Genomic DNA, 13,211 nt, shown 5'->3' on the forward strand with positions numbered 1-13,211 from the left:
TGGGTATCCCTCAGGATATTGCCTTCAGCTAGTCTGTTAAGGATGGCCTCCTTGATAATCTTTTCCAAGACCTTCCCCAGGATAGAGGTCAGGCTGATGGGCCTGTAGTTTGCCAGATCTACTTTCCTCCCTTTCTTGAAGATAGGCATGACATTGGCCTTCTTCCAGTCATCGGGCACTTCACCAGAGTGCCAGGAGCTCTCAAAGACCTGTGCCAGGGGCTGCGCTATGATACTTGCCAACTCCTTGAGTACCCTTGGGTGTAACCCATCAGGGCCGGCTGACCTGAAGGTATCCAGCCTGTCAAGGTGTTCCTTCACGAGGTCAGCTGCGATGGAGCTGAAAAATATTCTCCTGATTGATTTTGATGGGAGGAGAAAATTATCTATCATGAGTGGTTATTGGACATTTTTGAGGTTCTACTAGACTCCTCCAACAAGAACAGTAGTAGGGAGTCTGGGTGAGCTATTGTAGTCATCTTTATTAGCATGGGGAAGTTTTAAGATTCTAAGATTAACAAGATATGACCTTCTATGGTTTATAACAATCCTATGTGCCTTATATTGTACCTTATATATAAAGATTACTCTGGCTTCTACTCTTGTGTTTCAGTTGTCATGGGTTTTGCTAGTGCCTCACTTGAAGATTCAATTGGCAAAAGCATTGGAATTTCTAGGCGTTTTGAAGGGGACACTACACTTTGTGGATTTTCTTTGCAGATTGGGCTAGATTTCACTCTATGGCTTGTGCCCACCTCTCCGCAACATGAAGAATAGCAGAAAGTCTTTGCAGCTGGATATAGCCAAACAGCCTATAGACTGCTAATGTGAGTCAGAGGCCTTTCAAATAAAATATTTCTTACACATAAATCTTAACTAAAGCTCAGCACCTCTCTCCCAAATTGCTGCTCAGCAGCAGTCTCTCAAAGAGCATTAGAAATTGTTTGAAGTTTAAAATTTAATTCAAATAGTCAATGGTGTAAGAGAAAAAAAACATAAAATCTTAAAGAGCCATTTTCATCTGGGAAGACCAAATATACATGAGAAGAATAGGAAAGAATGCTCCTTTTTAACTGCACCATCATTAAAGGGTGGGAGTTTTGCTGATATTTCTTCTTAAAGATGAATTATTGTACAAAGGAGTTTCATTTGTGTATGCTTTATCGGTTAGATGAGAACTGAGGTCAGCTCCCCAAATAAAACCCAATTAGATTTCAGATCTGTATTCTTTCAAAACTTCCTTTTGTGTGACAGTCATTCACAAAAGAAGTCCAAGGGTGAAACTTTGTTCCCATTGAAATGAATGGCAAAACACCCATTGACTTCAGTAGGGCCAGGGCTTCGTGGAGAGAGGGTTTTGTCACTGATTTTGGTGGAAGCAGAACCTGGCACCTGCACTGCAGCATCATCCCTCTTATCTGGCCCTCTCACCTAAAACCCCTTTTGTCCAAATTCAGGTTTTATCCATTTATAGGGAAGAACTCTTCCTCCTATGCAAACTGTTTATTGGAATGATTTCTGTGGCTCAGATTTTGATTTGGGCTACACTGGTGTTATACTAGCATAAATGAGATCAGCACCCCAGCCCCTCCCTCTTATGCCAGATGGATGATTTTCTACAGTACTTGAGGTGCAAGCAGTTGGGGATAATTAGAAATAAACTATTGGAGATTTTATGTTTAATTTCATGAGACAAATATTAACATCAAGGAGCAGAAAGATCAGGACTGTAATGATCATCTCTATGCTGCTCTTATTGCTACCCCGTGACATTCAGCTCAGGTTGGAAAGAGAGTAATAGCAGTTGTGTGAACAAGTGCCACACCTGTTGTGCTTGCGGGACTAGGCAGCAGAATCTAAACAAATCCAATACAATCAAAACCGTTAAGAATGTGTGTCCTAAAATCTTGGAAGCGGAAGACAGATGAGAAAAATAAAGGAAGAGAATATAAACGTGTCTCTAGCAGTGATCACACTGGAAAAAACATCTTTAGAAAAATAATGTACCAAATCCCCCATTAAGCCAGTTTAAATGCTCCAGGGAGGTCAGGGGTAGGGGGAAGTATGTCTCAGTACTGAGGAGACCTCAGCTGAAGTATTGTCAGTTTACTCTATTTGAATCCCATGCACGTGGCCCAGGAGATAAAACGGGTGATGTGGCTGGGGGAGAGGGGCTCTGGTTGTCATGCTTTGAATATTTGTTTTCCTAAAGTATGTGTCTGTCTTGAGCAGAAATGCTCATTCCCATCAGCAGGAAGACAAGCTGTTGCTTTTCTTAAGGAGCAAGTTAATTCATGCTGCCCCTTCTGAACAAAGTATTTGTACTGTGCCTATTTTTAAAAGAAGAGATAATTGCTCTCAGGTTTTTCTCCTAAATTAATTTTACACTGGTGTAGTGTAGTTTACTGATCTACTGATGCAACTGAGTAGAATTGAACCTTTTGTCTCAGTTTACCAGTTGGTAAGGTGGGGATAATGCTTACCTCATGTGCATATGTCTTAGGATTTAGTTCATTTATGTCTGTAGAGGTTAACGGAAGATGAAGTGGCACTGCTAAGCAAAAGTGCATTGTCCTCAGGGAATGGCAGTGTCTGACTAGTTTTTGCAAAATAGAAAACTTGTGATGAAATGCAAAATTGTTTCTTTTTTTGGTAGTGAACAAAGCTCTGTCTCTATCTCTGTCTCCTACCACCCTCCCTTTTGAATGGAAACAAGAAGAATACAGTTTCAAGATAGTTTTATTTCTCTTCTCTGCACATCTTTGTGCGCCAATTTGGCCTGCTTGTTAGAGAAACATGTATTTTAAATTATTTTTAAAAATACAGCTAGATTGTTTTTAAAAGTAAACAGTTATAGAGACAGCAGGACAGGGACTGGATATCTACAGTGACAGGTGGGCTTCTCTGTGGAAAATCTTTGTGGAACTTTTGATCTTCAGTTATGGCCTCTTGAGTCAGAAGCATGGTGAGCTCCTGCAGCGCCCCGGGCAGAGTGCTGACCACTGGAAGGGAGTCGTGTCTTACCTGTCCTAGCTCTCTTCACACTCTGGAGGCAGCTGCTGCTGCATCTGAAGCTCAATCTTGCACCAACTGCAGCAGGGGGCACCGGAATGCCCCCTCTTTTCCTCCAGGACTCCAAGAGTCTTTGCCATGACCAGTGCAGCCCAATCATAGAAGCTGGGCAGCCCTGCACCCAGGAGTGTATGGGGTCGAGGTGTCAAATGAAATAGAGCCCTTCCCAGGAATTTTGCCGTGCGAGGTGCAGCTCCTTGCCCAGTGGTATGTGGGGGAGGGTGGTGAATGAGACACCAGGGTCCAGTCCTGTAGCAACAAAGTTTGGCCCCCGGGGCAGAGCCCGCAGCAGCAGCCTGCCCTCACTCCATGCACAGATCAGGGGGGCATATGACCCCCCAACTTGCCCAGGAGTACATGCAATGGTGGGAGCTGCCTTTCCCCTGTGCCCCCCGAAATGAGCCACTCACGGCTTTGTCCCATGCCCTGCCCCAGTCGGGCAGCACCTGTTGGCGTCCCTTTGCTTTGATGCCTGGGGCGGTCGCCTCGCTCGTGCCCCCACCCTTGCTACGACACTGCCTTTGGGAAGCCTGTGCCATAGGGTTGCTGCAGCTACTGTGTGGCATTTAGCTGCAGCAGTCCTGGAGCACCTCCCTGTCCATCCCCCGCCAGTTACTGTTTGGAATGGTCCAGGCATAGACTGATTGATAAGAGTTACAGCTGACGGCTTTCTGGAGGCAGATGTGAAATGAATTCAGGACTAGGCACCAGCCCTGCATTTCAAAAAAGAAAATAGTGGTCCAAACCCTTACGCTGACACCACTGAACTATGAACCAAAAGCGATAGTTAGCTGTGTTTATCTGAAGCAATGATTTTCAGCCTTTTTAGACTCAGAACAGCCCCTTGGAAAGTGCCAGCTCTCAGGTTTCACTCCTTATTGGACTACAGGAAAATATTAGGGCAATTCTTCTGTTACAGAGAACCCTGAAAGAACACAACAGGTCAGAATGGTTTTAACACTGGATTCCTATTTGAAATCTCTGGGTTTATTTATGAATCATGTTTGCACATTGGACAATGCTAAAATTGCGCTGTTGCACTCTGGTTGAGAATCACTGGTCTGAAGTCAGGCAGAAAGCAGGGTAGAGTTGCACCTGTGAAATTACTGCAACCTGGATGTAGGTTTTTTTAAGCTCTTTGGGTTTCTTCTGTGAGCAGCAGGTATGCAGAATGCACTGTTTCATAACTTTGCTGGCAGGTTGTCTGTTGCGCTGCAAGGAGTACAAGCTAACTTTTGTTTTTCTTTTCCTGCAAATATCATAAAGATATTTATGACCAAGTAAGTCCCCAGGGAGCTTGTGTAAGCCACTGCAGTAGAGTTACAATTGGATTATACAAGTCTGTCTGTCCAGATCCTGGGGGGAAGTTGGTAGAAAGGCAAGTTGAGGAATGACCAGTGAGGATGTGGAAACTTACCTGCCTGGAGAGCACCATTGCACTTCATGAGATGTGTCAGGGCTTTGGAATTTGTTTTCATTCTGCAGCAGAACAAAAATTAGATTTTTCTGATATTTTTGCAAAATGTATGTGTGCGAGAGATTCAACAAAGTAGGTTCCCCTCATGTCCCAGGTGAATGCCCTAGAACAAGGTGACTGCTTATTCTGAGGCCTCTTTCTCTCCCATTTTGACCAGAAATCCCATTTTGAATGTGAGAAACCTTCCTGATGAAAGTTTTGTCAAATCAAGTGTTGTACTAAATTTAGTTAAGGGGTGGGTCAAATGGAAATGAAATCATTGGTGAGACTAGTCTGGTCTCAAATCCAAATTTATTGAACACATAGGCCATACCAAGATTTAAGCAAGGCTTTAAATACAACACCCAGCTTCTAAGCAAACCCTAACAGTCAATATAAATATTCTTACAAGAGCCTTTCAATGGACACAGTGATTTCATCTGGCCAGGCATCCATCATGGCACCAGGGTTCAAGAACTTGCTGTTTCTTTTCCTGTGTATCACTGTCCCCCAACTTTAAGTTTTTATCCTAGGTTTTTGGATAGTTTTTTACACTTCTCTTCCATATGTCTCATATATGTCATACATATTCACCAATCACCTTTTACAGTGGCCATCTTCTTGTCAGGCTGTTGTCAGCATTCTGTTGTCTCAGGCAGCTAAACTACATCCTCTTTTAATTTTCTTGCTGACATGAGTTATAAAGAGGTTACCTTAAACTGTGACCCACTTGCTTCGCTTTTAGTTAGTAGCATTAGTTATGTCAAGGCACAAAATGACATTGCTTGTGCTAAGCATTTTGCTAAGGTGGCTTTCAGAACTACACAAGACTTCTCTGCAAAAAGTTTGTTTAGATGAATCAGAATTTTTGGTGGAAAAGAAATGTCATTGTAAAATCAGTGGTAACAGTTACACTTAGGCCCTTTATGCCACAGTGTCAATAAATTAAATTTGCACTCTCTTTAAGGCTCATTTACAGGTCATGGGAACACAGACAAATTGCCATGAGCTAAAGAAGTGAGGAAGATTTATAGAATGCCAACAGCTCTTGGATGATTGCCTGTGTGCTTGTTCTCAATGCACAGTAATCAACAGAGGGCTAGGCAGAAGGCAGGGCAGGTTGGCACCTTTATAGATCTACTGGTTTAGAGGCATGAACATTCACATAAATAGGCTTTGAATGTTGACATTTTAAATGCATGACATGGACTAACTAAAGCCAGTGCATTTGGAGGAGGGTGAGTGTGGTGGTTTTGTGTTCAGAGTCAAGGGTGCTGCTCAGACACAGGGTGCAAGGAGAGAAAAGGGGAAAAGCTGCTTCTCCAAGAAAGAGAGAGAGAAAGCCTCATTTCAGTCTTGATTATCTGGGTATAAATCTTGAGTGAGTTCATATAAGCACCATGACCTCACAAGGGAGACAAAGGGCGGCAGTTTGTATTGCATGTATGCCCTCAGGAGCTAGTCAGAGATCCCCACTGTATACGGAGCATGGGGGAGAGGATCCAGGGCAACTGGGGTTTCATAGGTTATAATTAACACCTTAAACTATGGGCAAAAGCCTGTAAAGCAAGACAGTTCAAATTGTGGATCTCTCATCTCACATGCTGTCAATGAACTGCTCCACTCAGTGCCCTCATTCATAATTCCTACTGAAGTCAAGGAGGATACAGGGTGTACAGCAGCTCCAGGTATTGCTCAGCATCTTGCAGGCTCAAGCTCATTAAGGAGACAATTTTTAATCCCTTTTTTTAATTCCACCTAATTTTCTGTTTTCCTTTGGTTTGGTATAAACGTTCCTCTGCATTTCTTGTAACCCATTAAAATGCTGCATCAATGTATAGAAACACATTGTTTTCCCAAGTAAAGGCATGGTGAAACAAACAGGGAGTATTAAGGATGGAATACCTACTTTGAAACTATGTAGCATGAATTAGCTATGGGGCTATTAGTAATATAAAAAAATAAATATATTTAAGCATGGGTGGCATAGTCCCTTTAGTCTAGGTTAGTGTATCTCAATGTAAAACCAGTGAAAACAGTACAGCTAAACCCCAGAGTGTATGTTCTAACAACTGTTTCTATCTTCTGACAGCAGCTTTGGCTTTTCATTTTTAAATAAGGACATTTTAGACCTGCCAGTGTCAGCCAGAAGCCTTTCAAATAAAGTCTTTCTTATACATCAAATCTTAACTAAGCTCAGCACCTATTCTCTTTTCAAGAGAAAAGAGGCCTGTGTTTAAATGTTACATATGACTAGGCTACTAGAATGACTAAATCATTAATGGGAATAAAGGGCAAGAACCGGGCACTTCATTTCTAAAACTGTTTAAAGGGACTTAGAATTTAACCATTAATCCACATATTTTCCTTACTGTACCTCTTTGTTTACACCAAGAGAGGGTATCTGTCTCCAAGTGAATATATTCTAGTGGAATCTGTCAAATTAGCTTTGCTTGCTGTGCGTACAGAAAATAAAAGGAAGAAAATGAAACAGGTGAAAGGTCTCACTGTAATACTCAGGGCAGAAATGGACATACTATAATTCATTTTATGTAATAAAGAAAGGGCATCCTTTCTGTGGCCTCTAGGCTACCCTGCTTATGCTGAAATTGCCCAGATGTTGTGCCCTTCCAAGGATGCTGTGAGGACATCCATTTGGTGGACTCTTTGAAAAGGACTGAGTTGGCTTCCCACAAGCAAGGGGTAGATGTGTTTCTGTAGGTGTCTGACTGTGGAGCCAGCTTTAGGGGTGAGTGATGTGGGTGACTGACCAGGGTGCCGTGGTCAGGGGGGCACCAACACACAGACACATGAATGCACACTTGCAAGCAGCCTGTGCTCACAGCAACGTTCTTCCACCACCCCACTCCATCCCACCCTGGCCAACCCCCATTCCAGGCAGGAGGAGTGGGGCCCAGCCCAGCCTGCCTCCCTCCGCCTCCAGTCACCTCTCAGGAGGAGCTGGGCCAGGTATGTGCGGGCAGGGTGGCGCCTGCTCCAGTCGGCAGTGGTGCCTGTCTACCCGCCTGCCTGATGAATCATGCTGCTTTGCCTCCCCGCTGGACTGTGCCACATGCCCCTGCCCACCTGCATCTGCCTGCAGCAGCACCACTGACTTGCAGGGAAGAGGGCTGGACTGGGCCCCACTCCTCCTGCCTGGAACGGGGATTGGGGGCTTTAATCTGGGGGGTTGGGGGCTGTCATTGTCTTGTAGTGATGTGGCAGGCCTTAGATAGACCTTTATATATTACTTCAAATAAACAGCTCCTGCTGATTCTTAGTTGGACTGAGGACATGTGGCAGCTTTCAGGGTCAAGCCCAATCTGTATAGGACTTTGAAGAACACAACTCCACTCTTCTTCTGATGATAACCTCTTTAAAAAAAACAGGAGTTCAGAAACTTCAAGCTGTTACTGTTTGTACTTTCTCAGTGCAAATGTAACAGAGTTTCTTGAGCTTGAGGCAGCTGTTGCTCTTTAAAATGCAGTCAGGTTTCCATAAAACCATGGAGCTGTTCCAAATCACATAGGAAAGCAGCAGGCTGACTTTTTCCATCTGTGTTATCTAAGGGCTGGTCTACAGGGGGCACCTGGAGAAGCTAAAGCAAATCAGCTGGTGAAGTTGACATCCTTCGGTCAAATTGTGTTAAGTGCCTTTGTAGATATTCTCATACCAGGAGTAAAGTGGCTTGGATTGTTAAATTTTAGTGTGTACTGTAATATAAGGCCATTTGTATGAGAACATCAAATATGTTCTTATAAGGTGGTTTAATTCTTGCAGGCTGACTCAGCCAGCTGATCCTGGCTGCCCCAGTGGGCAGGAGCTGTAGATGCATGAAACTATAGTGCCTACTGCAGTTTAACATTTGTAAGTGCCAACAGTGACTTTTCTGAGGTACTGTATTTATTTGCATACTACACCACCCTTCCCCCAAGAATTAGCTTTCCAAAATTGTGGTGTAGTTCTTAAGTGGGGAAACTGATTTTCTACCCAGAATAGAAGCACCCTGCCTTGATTTCTTCTCCTTACTGCAGCAGCCGTGGAAGCTGAGGGAGTCAGTTGACTTAATGGTACAGTTCTTTCACTCTACAGGTGTTAACCATCTCTCCTTTTTAAGTGTCTTCATGTTCCACTAATCAAACTAACCTTTCTTAGGCCAATCTTGTAGCCTGCTAGCTGCTTCTGGTCTCTCCCTTCCTGTTTTACAGCCCTGGAGACTCTTTAGCTCTTTTCAAAATCATAGATCCACCCAGTGACCACTGACAGAAGTACAGCTCCCCAGTGTAACTCATGGTACTTTGCAGGAAGCTCCATAAATTACAGCATTCCCCCCAACCCAACACATGTTTGCTGTTGGGTCCAGGGGTTTGGAGGATCAAGCTCTAGTTTGAAGCAATTATCTATGTGTCTGCAGCAGCTCTCCCCTAGCCTTGTACGTCCCTCCTCCCAGCTCCAGTGCTGTCTTCAAAATGGGATGGGGAGAAGGGAGGGGAGGGAGTTCTGTCTGGGGTTTGCCCAGCCTGTGTTGGAGGGTGGGATGGGTGGATCGGAGCCCCTCCACCTCAGGTGGGCTCCAATTCACTGTATCAGCCCAGCCCTGCTCCCAGCACACGCTGACAGATGTTAATGAAGGCCCTCCACTTTGGAGTGCCTTCATCTGAACCCTCATTAACTGAGGGTTCAGATTGTTGCGTGATTGGGCACTTTTACAGTGCTCTGCAGCCATGCATTTCTGTAACAGCATGGCTGTAGAGTGCTTCTAAGGGGCTGATCACGTGACAGATGTAACTTCTGTCTGTGCCCATGGAGACCAGTCTTTAGCAGCAGGTTGGGTTTCAGCTTTTAGTTAAGAAGCAAAGGGAAGGTAAGTCAGCTAAAGGTTAGGTTCTGTTACTGCTCTCTACAGCTATAGCTCTGGAAAAATCTTTTTTTTTCTTCATTCTTCTTTTTAAAAACAAAGGTGCATATAATATTTTGGGGTATGTTGCATGTGAGAAAATATGGTACTTAATGGAAAGGGCTATGTCCTGGGACTTATTGATTTCTTGCATAGTGCAGCTTTATTGACTGTTCTGTTCTTAGGAGAGAAATGAACTGGAGAAGATCAAGATTTCCTGTCAATACTTTGCTGCAGTGAAAGGAATATTAGAAACAGTCTGCAAAATTCACCAATGTTTAAAAGGACAGTTTGCCAAAAAATGAGAGTCTGAAACAAGGTGTTTTTTATGTGTGTTTAACTTATTCATTTACATTGCTCATACCATGTGTGACAGTGCAAATGGGAAATTGAAAATTTGTTATAATTAAAATAATCAGTGTGTCTAAGTCTGAAAAATCCAGCAGTTCTATGTATTATATTTATACCAAAAAAGTAAGTGTGTGTGTGTGTGTGTGTGTGTGTGTCTTTCTGCCTGTCTGTCCCCTTCTTTCTCAGACACCTTACCTGGTATGGACTGAAAGATTGCAGCTGCTGCAAATATTTAAAAAAAATATATTTAAAAAAAAGTTATACCTGGGTGAGCCATTGAATCAGCAAAAACAGGATGTGGCAGAGCACCTTTGGGTGTTTGCCATTTTAGGGGCTTGTGCAGGCTGTGAAGCAGCTTGCAGGTGATGGTAAAGCCAATCAGGTGGTCTCACAACAGCCAGGAGGCCACCTAATTGGAGCATGGTGGAGCAGCCACAATATAATAGCAGGCCCTGAGGAGCAGAGCTGCAAGTAGCTGCAGGGATGATGCTGGAGTAAGATCACCCAGCTGGAGATCTGCTGCTCCCAGGTATACTGTGGCAGCCAGGAACTATGGGGGAGGAGGAGGTTCCTAGGGACCCAGTGGGGTCCCAAGGCCCGAGGAAATGGCTATGGACCCAAGGAAAGATAGGCCAGCTTAAGGAAGAGGGTTAAAGAGTGTGGGCCTACTGAGGGGCTAGGCAAGTTCCTGATTAGAAATGGCTGTGACTGAGGCCAGGGGCTCAGGTGAGCCTAGTGGAGTAAGGGCTGCCGGACATAAGATCTCTGGGGGCACTAGGCAAGCCTGGGAGAGTTGATGGCTCTATGGTGGGGCCAAGGGAGGATCCCTGCTGAGTAGGAAGGTCAGCTCCTGCTACACTGATGCCGGGGAATCTCAACTGGTCAAAGCAAGGGGGCCAGGGCCAAAGGGCAAGTGAGCCCATTGCCCGGGGCAGGTCAGGGCTGTGGAGAGCTACTGGCACCCCGACTGGCCTGGAGGTAGGGCTAGAGCCTAAAAGAGGCTGAAGATGTCCTTTCAGCAGGGGGACATCATAGCCAAAGACAGGTAGGTGGTCAGCAAGCCGGCATGCTGAGATGATGGAGGCTGAGGCCCAGCTTCCTGAGGGGGAGGTATCCTACAAGGGGCCTGAGAGTGAAAGGGCCAGTGACTGAGGGTAGGTTATGAGGTGGAGGCTGCAACAGAGTGCCCACAAGTTAGTAGCCCAGGGAGAACATCCAGGAGCCCAGTGAGGAGAAGAAGGACCAGGGCAGGTAGGCCTGCCGTGGTCCTGGGGAATGACCTAAAACTACACCCTGCTGGGGTAGGATGGTGTGGTGGGGCTGCCTGTGGTGGGGAAGTCCCCAGGAAAAGCCACACCAGGGCCTTCCTAGTGAAAGGCCAGGATGGGGCACTGGAAAGCCTCAGCCCCACTGGCTTGCGGCTGACCCTGTGGAGGGGAAAGTCTAGGGCAGCACATCCTGAGAGAAAAGCACCAGGCTTGGGCAACAGCATAGGGGCCAGGAGGGCTTGAGACCCAATGTCTGTTGAGTGAGACCTAGTGGGAGGCCTGAGTGAGAGCGAGGCTTGGGCCAACAGCAAAGGGGCCAGGAGGGCTCAAGGCCCAACACTTAAATGAGCGTGAGGCCTGAGTAGGAGTGAGATCCAGGTATGTCCACAAATGCCTGAGGCCGGAGTGGACCCTAGGCTGTTAGGTGTCCAGGCATGTTGGCAGACACCTGATGCCCAAGGGGCGTAAGGCCCAGAAGCTGTGGTGAGGGGGTATGAGTTGAGACTCCAGTGAGGGGGCAGTCTTGAAGGCTGCCAGAGGCTACGCAGTGTAGGGTCCGAGGGGGCATGAAGCACTATGCATAGGCTGGCCAAAGCAGAGGCCCCTAGTGAGGGAGCATGCAGCCAAGGCATGTCTATGGACACCTGAGGCTAAGTTTGGGCCAGGGGCTGAGTGCAGCCCAGCAGTGGGGTCGGGGGAGTAATAGTGGAAGTGATTTTGGAGGCCTTCTGCAAGGCATGGGACATGGCAAAGGGGAGGTTGGAGCTGTGTATTATGCCCTTGGCATCATGGTGTTAAATGGGCAGCCTCCTGTTTTTTCCATCTGGTTTAGATACATCAAGGTGTGGCAGATGAATCAGGGTGGACTGCCCTAGACAGGTGGGTAGGCCGATACTGTGACTGGCCCCAGGATGGCCCCCTTTCACACAGGATAAGAGCATGCTTGTATACTTTCTCTCCCAAATACAGTGCCCAGCCCCTTACAGCATCAAGGCTGGGTACCTTTCTCTTTTGAACTCTGCCTGAGGTCACCCCATGATTTCTTGATTTATTTATTTTAAATGGGCACAGGTGAGCAGGGATCCTGGTTTTCTCCGATTAAAAAAAAAAATCCCCAATGTTCGGTAAAAAAAAAGTAACCCCAAATCCACATTTTTTTGTGATTAAAATGAAACACCACTAAATATAGATATCTATATAGTAATCATATTTCATTTAAATCATGGAAAAATGTGGATTTGAGGTTACTTTTTTTAACCGAAAATTAAGGATTTTTTTAATCAAAGAAAACCAGGATCCCTGCAGGTGAGCAGGCCCTTTGCCCAGGAGGGCACTGTTGAACTTGATGAGGTCACTGTTGAACATGTACTCTTTCATTTCCAGACACAATGCCCAGCCCCTGACCTAGCACCTAGGCAGAGCAGCCTTCTGTCTTGTACTGTTTATGCGTCTGGCCTGAAATCTTGAAGCCTCCTCTGTGGCTGCAGGCTCTTGTGCTGCTCTCATACCCCACCCCTGGTTCAGCTACCAGCCTTGCAGCAGACTGGGTCGGGCCACAGGCACTACGTGATGCCCTGACCAGATCTGGGCCAGACTCATCCACCCACACACATAGACGCTCCAACTGCTCAGACTGAGGCAAGGCTTGGAATTGGGTGCACTAGTCAGGTGGAGCCATGAGCTGTGCTTGGGTCAAGAGGAAAAAAAGCATGTCAGCCCTAGTGGCAAGGTCTCTAAAGAGCAGAGCAGGTGTCTCTGCCCACCAAGAAGGGGACATGGGTAGGCCTAGGCTAATGCCATTATCCATCCCTGCCACAAAACCCAGCCCCTGCTCTACTGAGCACTGATGCTGTGAACACTCCTCTGTCATACTCATGATGTGGTCTGGCTCAAGACATCATAGCTATCTTAAAAAAGGAGAAGCTGCGCACATGTTCCTCTCTCAGACACCTTGTGTGGTATGACCCAAAGGGGTTGCAGCCTCTCCAAAATTAAAAAAAAAACAACCCAAAATATCAGGTACACCTGATAGGGCCCTCCACCCAGCAAGAAGAGGACAGAGGCAGCACTCTGTTTCCCCTGTCATCCCCAAAACTAAGCTGCTGAGCACAAAGGCTGCTCACCCTTGTTCAGATTCTTACATGTAAGGCTGGAGGGGCCCCAGCCAC

Source organism: Gavialis gangeticus, unplaced genomic scaffold, assembly GCF_001723915.1.
Source record: "Gavialis gangeticus isolate Ggan-Ray unplaced genomic scaffold, GavGan_comp1, whole genome shotgun sequence".
Classification (NCBI taxonomy): Eukaryota; Metazoa; Chordata; order Crocodylia; family Gavialidae; genus Gavialis; species Gavialis gangeticus.